Below are 24,443 nucleotides of genomic sequence, written 5' to 3'. Positions count from 1 at the left end.
TCCTAATAAGGCTTAGGGCCTTGATTAGGGGGCCAGGATGGAAAATTATGGAATTATATGATTATGTGATATTTATATGTATCATTATGTGAATATGTGAGTTATATCATAATATGACTTGATATGCATGTTTAGGTGTATTAAATATGCATGTGGGCCCATTTTTGTTAAATTGCGGAATTTTCATATTTTGGCCATTTTTGGTATATTTGACATATATGTGGTATATGTGTGGTGCTTCATTATTATTTGGTTATGCTAGGGATACTCAGCACGAGACGATGCTAGGAAGCAGGCTAGTGGGAAAGTCACAACAAGTTTTATACTTGACCCGGAGTGAGTCAAGGGGTATTTAGTACATTACCGGTATATTGGGTAATGGGAATAAATATTTGATGATAAATTGGGAGTTAGTGAGATCAAGGAGAAATTCTGGGAATTTTGACTATTTTACCCCCGGGGGGCGTTTTCGAGACCCCGAGCAATAGGATTTGCTTGAGGTTACTTAAGCTTAAAGTAACCTATTTAGGAGGCTAGGATCGATCCTACTACCCAGTTGAATAGAATTCGACGTCCCAAAGGCTAGGTTTGGGTTTGGAAGTATTTATTCACTCATTTTGATGAGGTTTTATATTATGGTTGTGACTAGGTTATCACTAGGGGCTTGGAAATAAGATCGTGTCTGTAGCTCATTTATTGATAACCTGTGCTTGGAACAAAGGTAGAAAACTACACCCAGTATGTGATGCATGTGATGCATAAGATACATGTGATTAGGGCATGACACGAATGTTGAATATAAGATTGATCAAAGCTTGAGTCTCTATAAATGTGCATGATCATAATTATGCTAGTGATTGTTGAGTAAGCATGCTGAATGCCCTGTATTTGGATATTTGACATATGATATATTCCTTGTTTCATTGCGTACTTGTGAGGGGAACTGACCTATGAGTCAAGGATCGGCAACGGTGTCAGTATTGACTATGAAGCCGTGACTTATTAGTCAAGTTCAGCAGTAGTACTGATCAATGTTCGTATGGTATTGGCTTATGAGTCAAGAAAGGAATTAGCATGTTTAACGCAAGCCAAAAATATTAGATCTAATCGACAAAAACATTATCATCATAAGCATGAAATGCTTGACCGACCCAGAGTTTGATGAAAACAAAAGTGCTTGTCTAGTCTAAAGGCTAGTTACATAGAGCCAGGTCTATAAGCTCAGGTGACTGAAATGTCACATGGCCAGGAGGGCATGAAACCTCAGAGATAGACTCATTAGTCATCTACACAAGAGATAGACTCATTAGTCATCTACACAAGAGATAGCCTCATTAGTCATCTACATAGAGATTGAGTCATTATTCATCTACACAGAGTGTAACGCCCTACTTCCTTAGAGTCGTTACTAAGTGAGTTTTTAAGACAAAACAGTGTGCAATGAACTCGCTAACCGAGGTTTTGAAACAAAAGTGTGACTAGTTAAAAGTTAAGGCTGTAATCTTTAAAAATGCGTTGTTTCAATAAAAACTTCGAGTAATAGACATTTGGGATCCCAAAATAATGTTTGAAAGCTATTTACATCTTGAAATAAGGTTACAGTTGATCAGTTCTAAAATCATAAATTATTACAGCCATTTTCAAATAAACCCCCAACCAAAGCAGTCGGGCAGGCCAAACATGTACGCGTCGCTTCACGCTCTCCGTACTCATGGTTGGTTGACTCAGTCCCTGCTTCTACCTGCCACACGGAGCACCCGTGAGCCGAAGCCCAGCAAGAAAACCCAAATAACACATAACATATGCAAATCAAATAGCTGTCATAATTCACTGACACATAGGAAAAACCATCATAATAAACAAGTACGGCCATGCCGCCCCCAAGGCCTTACCAAAGCCTGGAGTTTCGGTTCTCACCGCGAGGATAACTCATGTATCCCTTGGGTCCCACCCTGAATATAAGCATCCCATGTGTTGTGTATTACTTTCGGCCCCACGGCCGCCCCGGCTTACGCCGTACTCGGCCCCACGGCCGCCCCGGCCTACGCCGTACTCGGCCCATGCCGTTCAATTCATCATAATCACACATATAGTACATTCAAAATAAACATTCACACACATCACGGTTCATTTAAGGTTAAGCATTTGCACGTAATACAATCCGGGGCCATGCCCTACAATCACACAGTGGGACATGCCCTAATCTCGGGTGTTATGGTTTTCTTACCTGCATTCCGAGCCTCCTGATGCACTAAAGCCGCGAGCATGGTCCTCAAGCACGAGCCTCACCAATAACCTAGTCACAACACACAAGAAATATCCCTCAACACTAATCAAATCAAAAACCGCCTCCCGGGACCAATCCCACACTCTCGGGACTCCCAAATCCCTAAAACAAATCATCGGAAACATCCCCCGAACCCCCGGAGCAAAAGCTGAAAAATGCAATTTTCCCCTCCTGAAAAAGGCGTAGCGCCGCGGCGCCCAGCGAAGTCAGAAAGCCCCCTGACTGATAACAGCCTCGCGCCGCGGCGCTCCTTCGCGAACCCAGAAAAACTGGGTTTTTCCTTTGCATTTCCTCATCCAAAACACACCCAATTCAACCCAAACTCACACCTAAGCCCCAAAATCAATTAGAAACTTCATATGAACAACTTAACAACCTATAGGCACTAGGTTCAAGCTCAAAACACAAACATACCCAACAATCCACCCTTAGATTGCAAAAATCAGCAACACCAAACTCAAACACTAAAAACTTAACTCAAGCTATAGATTTCACAATTCAAAACAGACATCAAACTTAAATGCTCAAAAACCCATACCTCAAGTAGAGAATCCACCCTACAAGCTCCCTTGATTCACCTCCTAAGCTCCCACTTCAGCCCATTTTCCTCTTCTTCTTCTTCTTCATCTTCTCATTGCCCTAACTCTCCTTCTCTTTATGTTTTAGCAAAGCCATCATATAACCCAAATGCCCAAACCGAACCCCTTAAATCCCAGCTGAAACTTGCCTATAACCCTTGCCAAAAGACCCTTTTACCCTTTCCTACTAATCTTCCTTAGCTAAACCTCAAAGGACACTTAAGTCTTTACACTTCATTTCAATTCTATCACTTTTTACCTTAAAACTTGTTACCCACAGCAGTAACTAATGGTTACCCAGGTTACTAAATCTCCAATAACCATTACCCGCTAAATCTCAACTTAACCATAAAATTCCCAAAGTACCCCTAGGCTCCTCCCGAGCCGGGTATAGAAATCTCGTTGTGACTCTTAAGTTAACCAGCTCTCTAGGATCGTCTCGGCACGTGCATCACAATAATAAAACCACACCCACGTGGTACAATTCACCGAATACAATTATCACATATCAATACAGTTATGCCCAACATGGCCAAAATTACAATTACGCCCTTCTAACACGATCCAGGCCTACATGCATACTAGTAAACATAGCCATGCATCTCAATTAAACAAATAGCCAAATAACATGCTTTAAATCATAACCGCGCATTTAACTCATAAAATCACACATAAATCCCAACCTGCCCTCCTGGCACACTAATCAAGGCCCTTAAGCCTTATTAGCGAATTTGGGTCGTTACACAGAGATAAACTCATTAGTCATCTACACAGGGTGTGACTCATTAGACACCCATACAGAGATAGACTCATTAGTCATCTATTCAGGGAGCATATCCCCAGAGATTGACTCATTAGTCATCTATTCAAGAAGCAGGTCCCCAAAGATTGACTCATTAGTCATCTATTCAGATGCAGGACCCCATAATCATTTATTTGGACTTGCTTGCATGCATGAATAAGGCTCTTATTTCTAGGCATGATATATGATTCAGTGACATGTTATTACCTGTTCATAAGCATATTGAGTTTTCTTGCACAGCCTCGGCTCACGAGTGCTATGTGGTGCAGGTAAAGGCAAAAGAAGCTGGATCATCCTTGAGTTGGAGAGCTTAGGTGACGACGTGTACATATTCAGTTGCTCGACCTCCACGGCCAAGGGTTTAAAGAGGAACTCGGGATAAACCCTATTTTGCTGCTTAGGTCGGCTGGTTGTAAATTTTTTATTGTAATTAACCATTAAAATATATTTTGGGATCCCAATGTATACAGTAAACATTTTAGTGAAACGTTATATCTTTAACCAAAACTTTTAACCATAAACCGTTAATCACATTTAGTTACACAATTATAGCCAAATGGCTCGGTTAACGAGTTTGGCACTGTTTAAAATGCACAATGTAACGGTCCCTGGGTCGTAGGGCGTTACAGGTGCCACTACTATCAAGATTTATGAAGCAGTGTTCCCCAACGGAACCTACTATCTATACCTTCTAAACTCCTCATCCAGATCCGGCAGTCTTGCATGCATACCAGCCAGCATCTGCTATAGATTCCAGGGGCAAATGGAGGGTTCTAACCCTAACGACCATATGCAACCCCCATACTAACGATACCAGGTCCAATTAACTATCTTGAATACATACGTTCTGAATCAGTTCACAATCAATGACTTAACCCCTCATCCTTAGTATTCATATTCAGAAATATCCCGCGGGCAGGTCTAAACAATCACAATAATCACACACATAGTATACATCTCAAAACACAAATCTACATTATTCATGCATCACTTATCAAATCCCATTTCTTCCAGATACACTCACACACATCATGTTCTTTATACTAGCATATAGATAAGGCAGATAGGTTTAATTTAAATAACTAATTACATAATCATGTCATTGGATACCTAACTATGAGTCGAGTTTATCTTTAGCGGCGAGTGTACATGCCCAGCCAGTCTTCAGGAACCCTTAAACCTAGACCGCTCTGATACCAAGTTGTAACGCCCTAGATAACCAATATTGTAACACTGTGTGTTAAAATAGTGCTTAACTTTCTAAGCAAGTTGTTTAACTTAAACATGTAATTAAAAACTACGTCATGGTCAAGTATTAAAAGATTTGGTCAATGAAACGGTTATTTTTCAATAAAATATTAAGTTTGTACACGGGATCCCAAAATCATCTTTCAGACTTATAAAAGACAAACAAAATACAGCTTAGCCGTCCTAAGCGGAAAAGTAGGATTTAGTTCAAGTTCCTCCAAAGCTATCCCAACCGTGGTGATCGAGTAGGATGCATATGTACACACCACCCCTGAAGCTCTCCAACTCATGGCTGGTCCAGCTATCCATTTCCCTTAGCTGCACCACGTAGCCGCCGTGAGCCAAGGCTCAGCAAGAAAATGTAAACCAACATGCACAACTAGGAAATAATATAAGGCGATAAACATAGATCATCAAATATAACCAACAACAGGATATAAGCATTAAGCTAGGCAACGGTAAACATATACTTCCCAACACATAACTGAATCTTTAATACAAGTATTTATGTGTCAGCGCCCTTAGGATAAGCCCTCTGGTAATTTAGCTGATCACGTCTCACTTGGGTCGAGCTACGTTCAATACACTTATCATCAGCCCCGGCTCCCTGAGGCCGAGTCCACTGGTCTTGTAGCCGACCCCAGAACCCTTAGGTCAGGCTACGTTCTGTGCACTTGCTATCGGCCCCCGGCACCCTTAGGCCAACCTGTAAACATATATAATCACAAGTATGTATATTGCATAGCACATAATCGATGGCTGCGTATACAAGCATGCCCATCCAGATATTCTCAATTACAAATATTTTCATATTTATAATACATTCATATAAGGGGTTTAAGCCCCATTCACAACTAGGGTGCAGTTTTCTCACCTCAGGTCTCGAGCAACAAGCATATGACAGCCCCGAGCATGATCCCTAATCCTGAGCCCTTGCGGTATAACCTAGTCACAATGTGATAGTAGGTAACCAATAAGATGCAAGACCATTTAAAAGCTTTGGAATCAAATACTAGTCTCTGGGACCTAAAATTCTACTAAACCGGGTAGTAAAATCCCTCCTGAGCCTTAACATTTGAGTTCTTGAGCTAAAAACCTTAACCTCCCCTATTTTTCCATTTAGGGTTGCAACCCGCTACCTGGTCAGAGGGCAAGGCCCTCCCTGCTGGAGGACACGGGCCGTGGCATGCTCCCCTATGTCGCGGCGCTTAGGCAAACCAGAGGCGTCTCCAACCTCTTCAAACAGGTGGGTCGCGACACCTAAAGAATAGGGTCGCGGCTCGGGCCTTTGAACCCAAAAAACCCAGTATTTCCTGCGTTTCTTCCCCAATTTAAAGACACAAAATTCAACCTAAACATGTTCTAAAATCATAATATAGTCTAGAACTCTTACTAACACATCACAAACAACACATATGACCTATGATAGCTGCTTAATCCAGCCGAAATCAAAAGCTAACTTAAGCATCCCTAACAATGACCAAAACTACATCATGAATTCAACAGTTGAAGGTTTATAATCTTACCGCAGTCATGATTCACAACCTTGAGTTGTTCCTTTCTCCAATCCTAGCTTGAATCCAAATTTCCAACCTCAATTTTCTAAATTTTCTCTTCAAAATTCCCAAGTGCACCAAAGCCTTAGAGTGAGAGAGAGATGAATGTGAGAGTGAAGGAAATGAGATTTTGTGGTTGTTTCTAGCTAGTAATTGAAGTTTCCTAAGTATATCTCATAATGAAAATACCAAAATACCCCTTAAGCATTCTCTTAACCTTAAATGGCCCAAGGGTAAAATCGACATTTTTCGTATTTCCCACTAATCCTCGAGTAGCCCTACAAATTCGCAATTAATCTTGTCATGCCCAACTAAATACAAAATATTTACCAATTACTCGATAAATCCCAAATATACATTACACTTCCCAAAATACCCTAGGCTCGCCCCTAGCCGGGTATTGGACCCCATTGTGACTATTCCGCTAACCTGCTCACTAGGATCACCTCGAGCCGTATACTGCAAATATATCCACATAGTAATGTGGTCTCAATCATTTACTCACATATAATCAAATTTATGCTGGCAATGGGCCAATATTACAAATATGCCCTTATTATCAAGAATAGGCCCACACACATATTTAATACAAATAAACATGCATTTAAATCCATATTATCTTATAGTTCATGTATGCCACATAGTCACACACTTAACCAATTAATCACACATACATCCAATTATGCCCTCCCAGTGCGCTAAGCAAGGCACTAAACCTTATTAGCATTTTTGGGACGTTACACGCCACGTGGCCCAATAGGTTACTGTCATATGTAAGAAAATGACCACTAAGCCACGTCATGTGACACGTCATCCTTTATCTGACACATAATTGTTGTGTCAGGTGCCACATCACTTACCACATATGATGCCACATCAAACGCTATCTCAAGGAAGCTGACTCATTTTTGTGGGGCCCACGTGATTTTTATCTACCAATATACTAATCTTAGGTAATAATACCTTTCTCGACTAACTATTACCTACTAATAGGTTATTGGTCAAAATATGTAGGTAAAGGCATTTACCTACCAGTGCAACATTTTTATCCACAAATAGTATTGGTAGGTAAAGGCCGAATTTCTTGTAGTGTGTGTGTGTTATCACCGATTTGTTATCAAGGAATAGTGGTTCAATACTTCGGAAACCAAAATTTCAACAAACTTGGTGATAATTACACTAAGGTCAAATTCAAATCGAAAAACATTTTATTTTATGCACCAATGCCAAGGTTTCTATAAAGAGTGATTATTTAATGAAGTGGAGGAATATTATATTTTAATATAATTTTTTATTGATTAAATAAGTGTTACAAAAAGTTATTATTTTATCTGAGTGAGGGAATGTTATATTATTTTAAATACTATAATTTTAGATTAAATAATATGAAAAAATATGATTTTTCCCACAAATGTGCTTTGTCACACCTTGTAACATATTATTGAGAGTGAAAAAAATTGGAGCATGTGTGTGCCAAATGTGACATATTTTGGAGTTACAAAGTCAGTTAAAAATTTGTAACTCCTAAATATTTCCCAATAATGTGTAGATTGTATGCTACACATTTGAGTTTAGATTTCACCACGCCATTATGTAATATGTCTGTTGGAGACATGTACTCTCATTAGGTGTATAGAGGTTACAAAATCATGTGGGAAGAGATTGAGACTGTTGACCCTTGATTTGGTCACCGACAGGGAATCAATAAAAACGATTGAAATAAGGTGAACTCAACTCAAGAAAAGAAATGACACAAGGATTTATAGTGGTTCAGCCCCAAATGATGGTAATGACCTACATCCACTTAGTGTTCTTATTAATGTGTGATGAGAACTTGCGATCAGTAAGCGAGGGTTTACTGAGTCTCACAAGTTCCAAAAATAGATACAAAGACTTGTGCAAAAACACTAATTTTCTTTCTTAGTCCCCTAAAGATCTCTCACATGAGCCCTTTGAGTCTTATTTATAGGCTCAAGGATCTTTCTATGGGCCAATGGGCCTTGTCCATTTTTAATACAAACATATTTGAATAATAATGGATTATAAATTTTACGTAAATACAATATCAAATGTCTTTAGAAAATATCTACATCAGCCCCGGTCGCCTATGAAACATGTCCTCTGTTGTACGAATTCTCCTCTGGTCGATGGTACCAGAATGTAACAACTATAATAGTCACGTGCATCCCACATGCGTACTAATCTGGCCACGTCAACAAGTAAATATTTTTTGGGTAAACATCCCCCCCCCCCCCCCCCAAGTTTATTTTACTGCAATCAGTATTTAATAAACTTACTCGACCAGCTATTTGTCTGACCTGTCACATATGTCAGTACCTTTTCGAGAAAGCAAACAATCATAACCTTTACATTTTCCCAAAAATATTCTAACGGCTATTGCAATTCCCCATACATCAAAATCCCACTCTCATTATTACTTTTCAACAGCACCGCAATCAGTATAAATATATTACCTTTCCAACTTTCACTTTTTATGGAAACTTTCTCTCCTTAAGAACTCAGAAGAAATTTCCAAGAAAAATCCCAGAAAACCTCTATGATACAAGACGTCGTTGATCAACTTTGATCAAGAATCTTCATGTTTTCTTTTACAAATCATACTCCAAGTAAGCTATGAACCCACTTTTTTCAATTATGTAATCTAGATTAGATTTCATAAGTTTTTGTGATTGTGCCTTCATTGTTCTTGAGAATAAGATTTTTGGGTAATCGGGTTTAGAAAAAGGTACATAGAAACATGCTAGAATAAGGATTTTAGATAGTATAAAATACTAGGTGAGGCTTAGAAATCAAGGTTGGAAATAGGAGTTCTGATTTAGGGTCCAAAATCGAAGAGAAAATTCAATTTTACTGTTTTCGGAAAAACTGGGTTTTTCCTGCCTGTTTTTCGGAGTCGAAAAGTTTTCTCGAAAATACTTTTCACATTCACTTTTTAATCTGTTTTTTCAAACAGCTCGCATGTTGATAGTGTTTATACTAGGATGTTTTTGGTCGTATAAAATCTTAACTTTTATATACGAGCAACATTATTCTTGTTATTCTCCTTCTATCTATTGGTCATAGATTCTCACTTCCCCATTGCTCTTCTCAGATATTCATGCATGATCCTTGGGGAGGTGAGAGACCAATAGATGACGATCTTCTCGCGTTGCTATTCGAGGATCAAGAACAACCTTCTTTAGCCTTTCTCGAGTCTTCATCTCCACAACAAAATCCTACACCCAATTCTTCAGCCAACCAACTGAACATGGGTCCTGTAAAATACACTGCCCATAAGAAAAAGAAAACCACCAATTCACCTTCTAACCATCCAGCAACCAATACTGAGGGTCCGTCAAATGACCCATAACCTCTAAATTTTTCACCCCCAGACATTCAGCCAAAAGCCCATCCTCGCAATGGCCCCCGAGCAGAAACAAACTTGTACGTTGCTCCTCCTAGTGTCATATCGACCAGGATTGTGGCCAAGTATTCCAAGAAGTACGGGCTTCTTGGTATTACTTTACACAAACCCACACCTGACCAAAGGGCAAACGTGCCTGGAGGCGCCTTCAGCGCCTAGTCGAGGTATCACATCGAGGCAGGGGCAATCTTGCCCTTGCACGATTTTTTCCAAGGGGTGGCCAATTATTTGAGGTTGCCCCCTTTCAAATAACACCCAATGGGTATAGAGTACTATCAGCACTATATAATCTTTACAATAACAAAAAATGGCTTGTGCCTACCCCACACGAGATCAACTATCTATTTGATCTTAAATCCAACCCCAACCAAAACAATACGGGGTTTTTCCACTTCTGTCCCCAGGAATCTTCTCACATATTCCTGAGTGATGTTACCTATAAGTCCAACGTAGAAAAATACTTCCAGGAGTACTTCCTCACCACAGACCTGGTTGCTGACAACTTGGCCTTCACACGAGGAGGTAAACTTTTCAATCTCTAGTCGTACTTTTTTCTATTCCTTGTCCTTAGTAATTTTGTGTTGTGTGTAGGTCCATGGTACTGATTAGACCCCACTCTAGAGATGGAGATGAGGGCCGCAGCCCTGGCAAGCATGGTGAACATAGAAAGGAGCATCAAAGTGCTGGTTACTGAAAGTAATTTAAGGTTGGTCGGCCTTTTGGAACCTCATCAAGAAGTGAGGGAATCCACCGCGGGGAGTGCCACTGAAGAGGGCACTGGATAGGAAATCTCCAAGCAGTAGCAAGATGTGTCACAATCCCCGAGGTGACGAGCAATGGGAGTGACCATCCGAGAACCGTCTAGCAACCCTCATGCCACTGCGACCCCTACCTACCATGGGAGGGGAAAACAAAAACTACTGGAATATACTTGCCCTATATCTAAATCCTCTGACGAGAACAGTATAGACCTCTCACTCTTAGATAACTTGCCTATCCCTTGTCACTTATTCGATAGGGATGGCAACTTTACATTTACGACTAGTAATTTTAATTCAGACTTCTTCGAGGAAAATAGTGAGTGTAGCTGTAGTTCTATAGATAATATATTGACCAGTAATAGTAGCTCGGGTATACTACTTAGAATTTTTCTTTGCATTATTTCATTATTACCTCCAAACTATTTGGTCTGGTCATTTGTTTTTATATTGTAGTCATACCATCTGAAGATGATTTCGACATGTATGCCTCGGTCGAAGCTTCATTGAGCAAGAAAAGACCGAGCAGAAGGCATCTGGGGGAGTGCAGTGATGAGCCTTCCAAGAAAAAGGCTCGATCAGAAGACCCTCCAGCTCTAACTCCTCCTCCTCCTCCTCACAGTGGCCCTTCCTCTGAGTAGGCAGGGAGATCCCTAACCGTTGATTTGTTGAACAATGACTTTAATGCTACCCACGAAAAGCTGCAAAGACTGCCCAGGCACCGTCGCAGCCAGGAAGCCTTTGCCCATCTTCCTCCGCTGAAGAACAGCCAGGTCATGAGCCGCGGGCTCTTTGAAATCCTTATTTTTGGTGTTTTTTTTATATCGAGAAACATTTTCTCTAATTGCCTCTAACTGTTTCACCTTTTTTTTCTGTTCGCATGGTATCCTGACCATGAGCCATACCGTCGTGCTGAGGAGATCGAGGCCAAACATGCTGAGGAGACCAAGGTGTACGAGGAGAAGGTTAAGGCGGCTGAAAATAATGTTGCCATTCTAACCGAGGAGTTGAAGAGATGTCAAGAAGAGCTGGCCAAAGTTGTTGCTGCCAAAGAAAGGTTTAAGGAGGCTTCAGAGAACAACTTCAAAGAAGCAACCAAACTCCAAGGAGATTTAAGGAGGCTTCAAAGATAATAAAGGAAAAATGAATAGATAAAAGAGATTAGATATATAAATTGAAAATAAAATTGTCTGAAGGAGAAAAACCTCGAACTAAGCCTGAAGGAAATTGTTTACAAACAAATATTAAAAAAAAAACAAAAACAAAAGGAACGAGATTGTCACTGAGCTCCTCCAGGTTGCTCTGAGGATGTGACCTCCTTGCCTTCCTGCTCGCCCACCGTAGATGCACCCCTCATCTCTGACGGCTCTTGCAAGATCCGAGCCTTGAATTTTTCAAGGTATGGATCCCACAACGCGGGAGCCATGAAAGAAAAGTTTCCATCCTGGTTAAAGGCCCAGCAATGGTACAACATTTCTTCCATGGACGACAATGAGGTCGCCTTCTCTTCTTTAACAACAACCTCGACCTCTAACTATTGTGCTTTGGCTTCATCAACATAGGCCTGGAGTTGTACAGTCTAAGCCTGGAGGGTAGCCAAGGAAATCTTTACAGCCTGCTCGCTTTCCTAGGACGAGGCGAGGGAAAACTTGGCATCATACTCGCTCTTTTGAGCAGCTGCAAAGGCATCTTTGCCGATCTGCTCGCCTTCTTAAGCAGCGGTCAGGGCAGTCTTGGCGGCATTGATTTCGGCCTGGAGCTCATCATTTCTAGCCTTAGCCTAGGCTATGTTGTGATGTTGAGCCAGGGTAGACTGTAAAATAACATGGCAAGTTAGATATATCCTTTGACGTGATAAAAAGAAAGGTGTCACCAAGGAAGGATAACTTACTGTGAGGGTCATCCCCAAGGCTTACTCCAGGATGTTCTCAGGGCTCCGCTCCTCAATCGTCCTCAAGTCCCTTGAGTTGTCTTTGTAAGTGTGCCCCACCATGTGGCTCGCCGTTTCGTAAAGGATTTACCAAAAGGCTTCGGAGATCTTCTCCAGATCCTGGGGATCAACTGGTATGCGGACGGACGCAGCTGGGGCAGGAGGAGCTAGAGGATCAGCTTGTATTACTTGATCTCGAGAAGGCGCGAACCGAGGTGGAGGAGGAGGAAGAGGAATCCTTCTCTGAGTAATGGAAGACACTGGAGCTGTTGAGCTCGTGCCTTTTCCCTTGGCAGGGCCCTATCAGAGGAATCTTCTACGTAAATCTGGACCTCTTCACGATAGGGCTCGAGCCCATTTTCCTGGCCTGGAAAGCGGTACAGAGGTCAGGAGCTCTGGTTTGTTCTATCTCGTCACCTAAAAAGAACAAAAATGGGATTAGTTCACAAGTAAAGTAAATACCTACACAAAGAAAATAAATAAAGACCCTACCCTCTGGGCAGGGGGAGGAGTCTATTATCACGACCTCTGACCTTGGAACTATTGGAGGAGAAGGAGAGTCTACTATTAGTATTTCTTGGATCCTAGGAGGTTCAGGTTTCATTTCTACCTCAGGGCTGGACTCATCTATGTACTGTTTAAATCCAGGGGAAAAGGCGCCCTAGAGCAGAGAAGGCCATGACCTACAGTTGGTTCCGTACTCCTCAAAGATGATGGACCTAAAATTTAAAGTATTATCTACGACAATGGTGCCCTTAGCGTAGCTATTTTCATGGTGCACCACCAAGTGGTCTACACACTGGAGCATGGTGATATTACGGTCTGGCTCGTGAGGATGATGATGGACAAGCTGATTGGGGTTAAATCTAACTAACCTAAAATCGGCAATAGCCCTATCTAGTTCCCTACAAGGATATGGGTTACCTTGGTCGGAGGGGCCGACTGTTGCCCCTGATGCAGATCGCTCTAAATTGGGTTCCCGAACAGCCTTGGGAACCTGCCTCTTTCGCACAAGAGGCACCTTGTCCTCTTCCTCGTCCTCGCCTTCGATGGCCGGCAAGGCCTCTTCTTGGGAGGGCGAGAGCTTGTGGATTACCGGGAGAGTAGCCCGGGTCCTTAAGGCCAACGTCTGGCCTTTTCCAATCAATTTACACGCCAGCATCATGACATCTTTCATGATCTGGTGGTAATCCTTCTCACTGGGGGGAAGCCCAGATAATTTCTCGTACAAACCCCCAAGGGTCACGTACTTCTCCATCCTCGCGAATATGGCTGCACGAGAAATAAACTCAGTTAATACAAGTACAAAGGAAATATCTTAGAAAGAATAAAATTTCACGAGATGAGGTCAAAAAATAAAGAACTTACGAGGATGGTTGAAGTATCTGTGTTCACAGTTTCGAAACCCGTTCGACATAAAGAACAAGTCTTTATAGTCGTTAGGATGGCTTGGGAGCTTGATGATCGGAGCAGAATTCAGGAATCTGGTGAGGTAGTAGAACCCGTCACCTCGACCTCTTTGCTTCGGGCTGGCCTTGAGGCAGAAGAAGTATAAAATATCTGTCGGAGTGGGGACCTCCCACTCGTGCTTCAAAAACACGTATTTCAGCCCCACCAAAAGCCTATAAGAATTTGGGGGGAGCTAAAATGTAGCCAACTTCATGAAATTTAGAAAATCCACGAAGTATTGGTCCAAGGGAAGGAAGGCACCTGCCTTCAAGTGTTCGTCACTCTAGGGCACGGAATCATCCTGGAGGGGGGAGCAGCTCTGCTCCCCTTCATAGGTAGGTCAGGCAATGAGGACTCCAGTCCCGACCTCGATGTTTTGGCTTAGCATAATCTTGTTGACCCTCCCCTGGGTCGTGATCTTGGAGACGATTCTTTCTGCCTCGAAGTAGGCGTTGGGGTCCACCACTTGACCGAAGTAGGGAATGGGATACTCAAGGGCGACCTCCTTCCCCTTTTTCTTTTGTTGAGAGGACGAGTTGGGTGCGTTCTTCTTGGGATCCATCAAATCGCCTAACGAACAGAACGACCTAATTAGTGGGTGACCTAATAGTTTTAAAGGCTATAGCGCAGAAGTATGGAGGGGAATGGTTTACTTTTGATGCATGAGCTGGGTTAGCCTCAGCCCCATCACGTGATGTCACATGCTACCCTAAGTTACGCGCCTAAGTTTCCTAATAGACCCCTGATGTTTAGGGATCCGTGTGTCAGAATATCAGGCCACTACTTTCCTTGGGAGGCGATTTAGTGCAAAACCACCCAAGAAGCATGACCCCTAAGCAACTTGTTTTGGACCCTAAAAGCTTTTCATCTTCTATATCCCGAATGGGTTTTTCTAAATTCCCCATGAATTACCCAATTTTACCCAGAAATTACTCAGTTTTATGAATGTCGTAGTTCTAAGGATGTTTTAGGACCTACTCATTGAATCTAAGTTGAAGCCTATTTTCTAAAAACATTTGGGAAATAACCTAAGATGACTACGGTGAAGTGCGGATGAGCATGGTGAAGAACAACAAAAAAGGAAGACCAGTAAAAGAAAAACTTCTTAAAAACCCAAAGACGAAGTACTTACAGTATGTTCGTCAATGAAAAGAGGTAGATTTTGCAGGGGAAAGCTCCTGGAAGACTCCTGACTAACTGAGTGTGTTATCCCAAAAATCAGAAGTGAATGACATGGCAGACAGTAATTACACGTGGCTGACATCTGGCAGAATCTGTGCTAGACTATCGACCAGGAAGATATTCGGTATCATGCGATCGGTTTCTTTATACGACCAGCCTGGTCGTATGCACATAATACGTGGAGGAAATCTTAGGCAGTTATGATGGAATCCGAAATTATCTCCCATGATTTCTTGAGTATCCGATTATTTAGGAAATAATATCTGTAACAAATCAAGGTAAATCTTCCCCGAGCTTATAAATAGTAGAGGAGGGCTCAGGGAAGGGGATCCTTTTTTTTCTTCTCTGACTTCTAGATCACTTGAGATTAGAGTTATCAAATTAGTCATATTGTATTGTTCTTCAGAGGTTGGTGAAACTCATTGAACCCTAGTTCTTTGATCACTCCTTTGGATCTTATATCAATAACAATCTAAGTGGACGTAGGTTATTACCAGATCCTGGGGCCGAACCACTATAAAATCTTGTGTTCTTATTATTTTCATCATCACATTCTTTTCAACGTATTCATCCACGTCAAGCGTATTTAGACTCTGTGTCAGTTGCCCAAAATCAGGGTCAACATTCTGGTGCTTTCATTGAGAGAAGGATATAGCATCGTTGAGAAAACCAATGGCGAAAACTACCAGAAAAACTGGACAGGCGGTCGGCGCCACACCATCTAACCCGCCTCCTCCTCCTCCTCCCAATGTGGCTGAAGATGAGCCACATTTGGAGTTTGATGAGGAAGAAATGGATGACGCGACGCTGAATAGTACCCTAGGGGCATTGCATGAGGAGCTAGCCAGTCTGAGGGCCGGCCAGGAAAGTGCTGCCGAAATTATGGCGCGACAGCAACAAGAAATTGAACGGCAGTGCGCGGAGCTGAGTGGAAGGTAGGCGAAGATGGACCATCGCCAGAGCGAGGCCATGGCAGCCCTCGAGGCAGCCTTGCAATTGGCTAGGAATCAGGCTGCACCTGTCTCGCAGCCTGATCAACCCGCGAATGGGCCACCCCACAGGGGTCCCAATCCTAGCCCGCCTATCTAACCCTCGAGTCCACAGAGGCCCGAGCAGCCACCGGTACCTCAGGACGATGTCCCGCTAGGAGACCCTGAGGCACATCCTTCGTCCGAAGCTGGTCGCGGCAATCCCCCGCAGCAAAGGCAGAATAGGACCGGGCAGCAGCCTCGCAGTCCTAGACTCCATAAGGGCGACGAGCCAAACCCTCCGAGCAGAGGACGGCATCATCCTGGCAACAGGAGGAACTCAGAGTTAGGCTCTGCGGTTCGAGGCCCCCCACGGCATGGTAATGCACGGGGACCTAATGACCAACGCAAACCACCCTCTAACGCTTGGGAGTTTCCAGCCCGGGAGGGCAATCGAGGGAACAGTCGATCCCACCATAGCTAATCAAGTTTCCGAGATGGCTATGGTTATAATGAGGCCGACTCAGGCAAAGGAAATTTCAGTCCGAGGAACGAATTAAGAGGTGGAGGCAGGAGCCAGCTACCTCAAGATGACCAACCCAACAGACGAGATGCTGGGGGGCAGCCCAAACAAAATAACGTCTTCGACCGGTTCGGAGCTAGCGAGCAGCGGAGGAGAGACGAGGAATTGAGAGATGTGCTCAACGATCACCGTGAGTGGCACGGCGAGAACATCCCCCCAGCACCAGAGGCCACAGCGATTCCTAGCACTGTGCAGGCCCAGATAGATGCCCTCAACCAGGCAGTGCAGCAGCTGGTCGGGGGAAGAACATCTTACATCGATCACGACAGGAGAAAAGGCACTCCTTTCATCTAGAGGATAGCTATGGAAGAAACTCCTAGCAAGTTTAAAATGCCTACGCTTCCAAACTTTGATGGGTATAGTGACCCGGTATCTCGCGTTAACAAGTTCGAGATACAAATGGACATTCAGAAAGTGTCTGAAGACGCTCGGTGCAGAATCTTCCCTGCAACACTTTCTGATGCCGCACAGGAGTGGTTTTTTAAATACCCTCCTGTAAGTATAGTTTCCTGGGAAATGTTCGTAAAGGAGTTCTACGGACAGTTCTACGTGAGTCGTGTGCACCGGACTGAGGCAAACCAGCTGGTCGAAATACGCCAGCAGGATGGAGAACCACTGAAAGACTACGTCCAGCGCTTCATGCGAGCAGTTGCCGGAGCAAAGACAATGGAAGACAAAGGCAAAATGATGGCCATAACCGCAGGGATTAAGAGCCGCACGCCTCTCTGGGAAAGCCTCCGAAAGCATGGGGCTAGAACCACCCAGGAATTTTTGGATCGGGTTAATCGCTACATCAAGCTCGAAGATGCTATCGCCGATGAAGAAAAGCCCCCATGCAAGAGCAAGGGGACTGCCGAGACCGCCAAAGCTGCCAATGGGTCCAAGCCCAATGGCAACGGCAACGGCAATGGCAAAAATGGGGGGAAACGGCCACACAGTGAGCCTTCAACCTCTGACAATAAACGAGTCTAGGGTAACCGTTATGAACCTTGGTTCACTAACTATACTGCCCTAGTCGAGTCTCGGGGAGAGGTTTATCAGGCCACGAGTTCCAGCGTGCCTTATTAGAGGCCTGCCCCCATTCGAAAGGATATTTCAAAAAGAGACACCACCAAGTTCTGTCGTTATCATAACGACTACGGACATGATACAAACGAATGCAACCAGCTGAAAGATGAAATCGAGTTCCTTATTAGACAAGGACACTTGAGAAGATATGTACGGGCCTCGGGAAATTCCCAACGAGAAGCTCTAGGTGGCAACGAGCAAGCGCCCACGCGCCAATGCTCGCCACCTTTGCAACCTGCCCCCGTGACTGGCACATTGTTAACCATCTGTGGAGGCCCGCACCTTGCGGGAAACAGCGAAAAAGCCAGAGAATGATACGCTCGGACTCTACGCCACGACCAAGACATCGAGATGATGACTGTGGATGACCACGCACCGAAGAAGGCTCGGTCAGAGGAAGGCGAGATAACCTTCTCTGATAGCGATGCCCAACATGTCCGGTTCCCACATTCCGATCCTCTTATCGTGGATATCCAAATGGCCAACATGATGGTGAAGAGAGTGTTGGTCGATACAGGAAGTTCGGTGAATATCCTGTATAAGTCTTCGCTGGAACACATGAAGTTGTCCGTTAAGGACCTGGAGCCCTGCAACCAAACAATATACGGCTTCTCTGGTGAGGGACTCGCCCCTGCAGGATCAATCAGACTACCAGTGACGACGAGTACAGCGCCTGCTACCAGGACATTACTCGCTACTTTTATAGTAGTCGATTGTCCTTCGGTGTACAACGCCGTCATTGGGAGGCCTATACTGGTTAATCTACGGGCCGTCACCTCTATGTGGCACTTGGCCATGAAATTCCTGACAGACGCAGGGGTAGGACGCATGTTGGGAAACCAGAGGGAGGCCAGGGAGTGCTACAACGCCTCAGTCACGAAGGCGAAGAAGGGAACGTCAAAGAACACTCCCCCAGATAGGTTGCAGATGGCAATTGATACACAAGCCCAATCCGGTGATGAAGTCACCAAATAGGGTGTTGCCCAAAGTGAGGATAGAGATCTAGATCCTCGCTTTGGGGATTTTGAAGAGAACGTTGGACCCGTCGAGGACCTGGAAGAGGTCCAACTCGACGAAAAAGACCCGACCAGAGTCGTGAAGGTCGGGAAAAACCTAGAGCCAACCACGAAGCATGCACTGGTGGAATTTTTGCAGAAAAACCAGGAAGTCTTTGCCTGGTCGCACAAAGACATGGCTGGGATAGACCCTGCAGTTATCAGCCATGTCCTGAACATAAACAAGACTTTTCCACCCGTTCAACAAAAAAGAAGGCTGCTCGATAAGGATCGATCGAGAGCCTTAAAAGAAGAAGTTGAAAGGTTAAAGGAGAATGGGTTCATCAAGGTGGCATTTTATCCATCGTGGGTCTCCAATCCAGTGCTGGTTCCCAAGCCTAACGGTAAATGGCGAACATGTGTGGATTTCACAGACCTCAATAAAGCCTGCCCAAAGGATTGCTTCCCACTCCCAAGAATCGACCAGTTAGTCGATGCTACTACAGGACACGAGATCCTCTCCTTCATGGATGCATATTCAGGCTACAATCAGATTAGCATGCATCCCCCTGACGAGGATCACACCAGCTTTCAGACCGATACAGGCTTATACTGTTATAAAGTAATGCCCTTCGGACTGAATAATGTAGGTGCGACTTACCAGTGGTTAGTTAACCACATGTTTAAAGAATTGATCGAGGTAAACATGGAGGTATACGTGGACGACATGCTGGTAAAGTCTAAAAAGGCAGAAGGACATGTGAAGGATTTACAAGAATGTTTCGATGTATTGAACAAGTACCAGATGAAACTAAATCCTCTCAAATGTTCCTTCGGAGTTGGATCAGGGAAGTTTTTGGGGTTCATTGTAAATTCAATAGGAATCGAGGCCAACCCCGACAAGATAAAAGCCCTGATCGACATGAAATCGCCATAAAAGATCAAAGATGTACAAAGTTTAACCGGGAGGATTGCAGCCCTAAGTAGATTTATTTCAAAATCAACAGACAAATGCGTCCCTTTTTTCAATCTACTTAGGGGCAATAAGAAATTTGAATGGACAGGAGACTGCGAGCAAGCTTTTCAGACCTTGAAAGCCCATATGGCACAGCCTCCCATTTTATCAAAGCCAATCAAAGGAGAAACTTTGTTCATTTACCTAGCGATCACTGAAGTTGCTGCTAATGCGGTACTAGTACGAGAGGAAGAAGGCGTACAAAAAGCGGTTTACTATGTAAGCAAAAGGCTGATCAGAGCAGAACTGAGGTATCCTCCCATCGAGAGGTTAGCATACTGTTTAATCTTGGCCTCGAGGAAGCTACGTCCTTACTTTCAAGCCCACCCTATCACAGTTTTAACTAACCAACCCCTTCGGCAAGTCCTCCAAAAACCAAAAGCGGCTGGGCGTCTATTAAAATGGGCAGTCGAACTAGGGCAGTTCGATATCACATATTCACCGCGAGCAGCAGTAAAGGGACAAGTCTTGGCTGATCTTATTGCAGAGTTCACCGAACTCCCAAACAGGGAGTAGTGCGAACAGCCTAGTGCGCCTGAGCCCCAAGATGAAGCTCCTTCGAGGAAGTTATTCACGGATGGGTCGTCCAACGAATCTCATGCAGGAGCATGTGTGATATTGATAATGCCGGAAGGGCATCGATTTAACTGCGCCATTAGGTTCTACTTCACCGCATCAAATAATGAAGCCGAATACGAAGCACTCCTCGCTGGATTGAGAATGGCAAAAGACATGAGCATAAAGGCGTTGGATATTTACAGTGATTTACAGCTGGTAGTGAATCAGGTTCTAGGGGAATATCAAGCGCGAGGCCTAAAAATGGTGGCCTACTTGAATAGAACTAAAGACCTGTTAGCCCAGTTCACGAAGTATACCCTCCAGCAAATACCGCGGGATCAGAATTCGAATGCAGATGCCTTAGCCAAACTCGCAAGCGCGAAAGATGCTGACACTTTGAACATTGTGCCAGTAGAAAGATTAAGTGAGCCAAGCATACGAGCAATAGAAACCAGTATGGAAATCCGAATGGAAAATACGTGGATGGCGCCTTACTTGGAATATCTGAAAAATGGTGTACTACCAACAGATAGAAACAAGGCCAAAACTCTACAAAGGCAGGCTGCTAGGTATATACTGATCGATGGTGTTATGTACCGAAGAGGATATTCCATGCCTCTACTCAGGTGCGTTACACCAAAAAAAGCTAAGGAGCTAATGAAAGAGGTACATGAAGGCTTTTGCGGGGATCACGCTAGGGGGCAAAGTTTGGCAAAGATGATTCTAAGGGAAGGCTACTTCTGGGCCGACTATGAACGAAGATTCGATGGAGTTTGTACGAAAATGCGATAAATGTCAAAGGTTCTCCAAAATTCCACGAGCAGCTCCAAACGAGTTAAAACAGATGCAGAGTCCTTGGCCTTTTGCATTATGGGGTATCGACTTGATTGGATCCCTGCCCACGGGAAAAGGAGGAGTAAAGTACGCGGTTGTGGCAGTTGACTACTTCACCAAATGGGCTGAAGCTGAACCACTCGCTACCATAACGACCAAGAAAGTTCTTGACTTTGTCATCAAGAACATTGTTTTCCGGTATGGTTTGCACCGAAAGATTGTTTCAGACAACAGAACCCAATTTGACAGCGACTTATTCACCGACTTCTGCGAAAGGCACGGGATTATCAAAAGCTTTTCTTCAGTCGCGCATCCACAAGCAAACGGGCAGGTCAAAGCAGTAAATAAAACTCTTAAGGACACCTTGAAGAAAAGGCTTGAAGACGCTAAGGGAGCATGGCCAGACAACTGCCTGAAGTCCTCTGGTCGTATAGAACTTCTCACCGAATGGCGACAGGTCATACCCCGTTTTCCTTAGCCTACGGATATGAGGCCATGTTACCTGTCGAATTAGATCCCCCCTCACATCGACGCATTACATACGACCAGGGCCAGAACAGCCAACTGATGATGGATTCCCTAGACTCAATTGACGAAATACGAGAAAAAGCCCAACTCCGAGTTGCTGCATACCAGCAAAAGGTCGCCCGGTACTTTAACTCGAGGGTAAAGGAAAGAAAATTCAATGTCGGTGACCTAGTACTATGACGAGTTTTCTTAAATACCCGCAACCCCACTGCTAGAGTACTCGGACCAAACTAGGAAGGACCTTACCAGATTGAAGACGTCCTTCATCCGAGCACCTACAAACTTGCACGCATGAATGGAGATCTCGTTCCATGCTATTGGAATGGAGAACACCTGCGCAGGTATTATCAGTGAACAGTCCTTCTTAAAGGACTGGCTTGTATTAATTTTTACTTTTTACAAGTTTCGAAAAAGGGTTAGCCACATTGTATGGCTAATCGCTTATAAGTGTAAAATATTTTTAAGATCCCTCGTACAGACATGTTTAGTCCATTTTTAATACGAGATTATAAGGGACTGTGCGCAGCCAGTCATTCTTGCCAACTTTTGTAAATTTATTTTTTACAAGTATTTGTTCACTACGTGTGTTGTTTTATTGTATTACAAGTGTTCAATTTTGCACCGAGCAGTAATGTTAAAACAGGTCATGGTCAAGGCAAGTGGCCAAGGACCTAAAGCTCCTCGATCACTTGGGGGGCATATAAGGTACATCGATAGCAAAGCGTACCATGAGGTATGTAAACACATGAACAAAATGAGTGAAAGCATGCTACGGTACTTAGAGCATTTTTCAAAATTTATGTTTTGTAAAATCAAACCAAAGTACTATGCTAAGTTCGGTCATGCGAACAGGTATTATAATAAAAGAAGCATTATAATATCAGTAAGGCAATCATTTACACTGCGAGCATTAGTGCTCGGATGTAAATATGAAATTAAAAGAAAAGGACCTTTACACCACAAGCAGTACTGCTCAGATGTAACTGTTCAAATATAAGTAAAAAAGCTGCCCTCGCAGCAATAAAAGAAAAAATTGTCTTTACAAATAGACCCGTGGGCCACAAAAGCTGAAAAAAAAAAATACTAATTTTACTGGGGAGCAGGAGGGTCTTCTGGATTAGGAGCACTCTGATCAGCTGGGGGACCAGCCGCAGCATCAGCAGCAAGGGTTTTGGCCTGGCTTTCTCCTCTGCCTCCAACCGAGCAGCACACTGCGCCATCAGCGTCCTTTGTAACCACTCGGAGAGATAGTTAATGATGGCCTCCCGATTGTGCTTCCAGAAGTCGTAGAAACAAAGGATGGTGGCTTCCTTATACTTCTTCAAAGTTTTGTCCCTATCCTCCTCTAACTCCTGCACTCGCCCCTCGAGCTCGCGCACCCGCTCCTCAAGATTCTTTGCCTCATCCCTGCTGGCTGTCAGATCAAGTGTGAGCTGCTTACACTCTTGGGTGTGGAGTACAGAACTCTCCCTCCATCTGTGCCACTCATCGATGGCTTTCTTTAGGGCCCCTTGACTTTCCTGAAGCTCCTGGGTGAGGGTGGCTTGGTGCTCGCATAGCTGTTCATTCAGCTTGGACAACTCCTTGTTTTCCTCGAGCAGCTTTTTCTTCTCATCCTTGAGTACTTTCTTAGCCTGAGTAAGCCTGGAGTCAAAGTTCTGTCCGCGAGAAACCAACGCTCCAGTACGGCGCCAGCCAGCAGTCAAAGACAGCAGTCCCTGAAAACAAAAAAAAAACAAAAAAGTAAGGAATAGAAGTCAGAATAAATGATGAAACAGCAGAAGGTGACTTACGCTGACTATCTCATTCAACTCTCTGTTGATGATTTAGTCGGCCTCCATTGAGGCAATTTCGTTGACGGCGGCCTGGCTGTGTCTGTGCTTCGAGAGCTTGTATATTCTCTCCCTAGCCGACCCGACCACGAGGCTGGACAGGGAGCCTTCGGACAAGTTGTCCAGAGTCTCTCTATCAGCGGCCCTAGAAGAGGGCTGTGGATTCTCAGGCGTGGGCGTCGACTATTCGGTGGGAGGCAAAGGTGTCATGTTTTCCTTTGAAGGATCGGCGTCAGGAGTATCCTATGTTCGAGCCTTCTTTGAAGGGGTCTTGCTGCTTTCCCCTCGAGCCCTTTTGCTATCCTTCAGGACAAAAGCAGCAGCAGTAGTTTGGTAATGCTCGAAGAAGTCCTCAGAGTCCATACCTGCACAAAGGAAAATAATTCGAACAGTTAGATTAAAGGGTCACGAGGAGCAGAGATCAAAGTAAAAGGATTACAAGCAAAATACTCGAGCTACACCTACTGGTCGTAATATTATCTACTGAACTACCTAGTCCCTAAAAGAACTCTGAGTTTAAAGAAGGGGCGTTCCTAAAGTTGCCATCCCCATCAAATAGATGAGAAGGGATTGGCAGATTATTCAAAAACGAGAATGATGTACCGTTTACTTCCGACGAGTCGTCAGACAGTTCAGTAGGTTCGGCAACCTTTTGTTTCCCCTTGCCCTTGGGGACCGATGATTCCGCTGCTCGGTGGGGAACAGCAGGTTCCCTGATTGTAACCCCAGTTGGCCTCCTCCAAGGAGGGGGTGCCTGAGGTTGCTGCTCGGGTTCCTGCTCGGGTCCCGCATCGGCGTGGACACCACTCACCGCGGGTTCGTTAGTCGCAGGATGGAAGCCCCAAAGG

This window comes from Humulus lupulus, chromosome 3 (genome assembly GCF_963169125.1).
Source record: "Humulus lupulus chromosome 3, drHumLupu1.1, whole genome shotgun sequence".
NCBI lineage: Eukaryota > Viridiplantae > Streptophyta > Magnoliopsida > Rosales > Cannabaceae > Humulus > Humulus lupulus.
Note: the sequence above shows the minus strand (reverse complement) of the source record.